Genomic DNA, 1193 nt, shown 5'->3' on the forward strand with positions numbered 1-1193 from the left:
TTGGGTGTCATTAGAACGATGTCATCAGCAAAGCAGAGGTGGTATAGTTGCCTACCATCTATCTTCACTCCCATTCCTTCCCATTCCAGTCATCGCATGATGTTCTCAAGGGTGGCACTGAAGAGTTTTGGTGAAATGGTATCACCCTGCCGAACCCCTCTCTTGACATGGATAATTACTTCTTTGTAGTGTGATCAGATCCTCATAGTGAATCCATAATAGACCTCATGGAGGATCCTGATGTATTGAGTTTGTACACCCTGATTGGCTAGGGCTTCTATGACCGCTTCCGTCTCCATAGAAGCAAAGGCCTTCTTTAAATCAATGAACGTTAGACAGAGCGGCATCTTGAACTCCTGAGAAACCTCAATGAGCTTAGTAATCGTGTGGATATTGTAGATGGTACTGAATCCTTTTCGGAACCCACCTTGTTCACATGGTTATTCTTCATCTAGTATTCTGCTAATCCTATTCAGGATGACTCGAGTGAACAGATTGTAGATGAGAGACAATAGGTAGATTGGGTGATAGTCGCCAATGTCGTGGATGCCTTCCTTCTTGTATAGTAGTATGGTCTTGCTGGTTTTCCATTGGGATGGAACCTTGCATTCAGACAGCGTGTGAAGAGCCGAGCCAGTGTATTGATGAGTACTGATGGTAAGTTCTTCAAGTGTTCACGTCTGATCTTGTCTGGGCCATGTGCTCTTGTATCTTTACCGACGAGATAGCATGTTGAATTTTGAAGGGAGAACATTCAGAATGATATATCCATGGTGCAGAATGTGGTATGTGGGCAAGTGGACGTGGCTATTAAAGAGATCTGAGTAGAAACCATGAATAATCTTCTCCATTTCCCTTCTGGATGATGTGATAGATCCATCAGGATGTCGAAGGGGAGTCATCTTGGTCTTGTAGTTGGTGAAGGACAGGCGGGCATTACGAAACCTTTTCCCGGCTTCTGCCGCATCTACCAGCATCGCTGTTCTCCTGTCTTTGATTTCATCCTTTATGGCTTCTCTGCATTGTTTTGCCAGCTTGGACCTTCGCTTGCAGTTGCCTGAGGCATGTGCCAAGCCACATTAGCGAATAAGTTCAAGAGTGTTCGAAGAAAGGCAGTTTTTTGTGGTTATTTCTCTTGGCCCCGAGAGTCCCAGCAGCAGGAATCTCTGAGCAATGCTGGTGTGACCCTCTCC

Source organism: Sorex fumeus, unplaced genomic scaffold (genome assembly GCF_029834395.1).
Source record: "Sorex fumeus unplaced genomic scaffold, SorFum_2.1 ptg000134l, whole genome shotgun sequence".
Classification (NCBI taxonomy): domain Eukaryota; kingdom Metazoa; phylum Chordata; class Mammalia; order Eulipotyphla; family Soricidae; genus Sorex; species Sorex fumeus.